Source organism: Rhincodon typus, unplaced genomic scaffold (genome assembly GCF_021869965.1).
Source record: "Rhincodon typus isolate 14 unplaced genomic scaffold, sRhiTyp1.1 hic_rhity00006515, whole genome shotgun sequence".
In the NCBI taxonomy this organism is placed as follows: Eukaryota; Metazoa; Chordata; class Chondrichthyes; order Orectolobiformes; family Rhincodontidae; genus Rhincodon; species Rhincodon typus.
This window is the reverse complement of record NW_025972153.1, coordinates 2,656-2,948: the sequence shown is the minus strand read 5'-3', so window position 1 is coordinate 2,948 and position 293 is coordinate 2,656. Positions and strand designations below refer to the sequence as shown.

At 52.6% G+C, this 293-nt stretch overlaps 1 protein-coding gene across 1 annotated transcript in view; it reads left to right on the top strand.

The window, feature by feature from the left end:
- Positions 1–293, top strand: part of LOC125482161 (tonsoku-like protein) — a 4,139-nt gene that overhangs the window by 2,500 nt on the left and 1,346 nt on the right. The window lies entirely within an intron of this gene.

Here is a 293-nt window from a genome sequence, read left to right as displayed (position 1 = left end):
GGTAATCTACCCACGCTGGGATCTGGCTGTGAGGTAATCTACCCACGTTGGGATGTAGCTGCAGGTAATTACTCACGCTGGGATCTGGCTGCAAGATAATCTACCCACGCTGGGATCTGGCTGCGAGGTAATCTACCCACGCTGGGACCTGGCTGTGAGGTAATCTACCCACGCTGGGATCTGGGATCTTGCATCACTTCCTGAGTTTAGACACAATGTCAAAAGAGCAACAACAGGGGGCTTGGGAAATGGGAGGTTCAGAATATTCAGGGGGAGGGGGAAGCTGTAAGTTG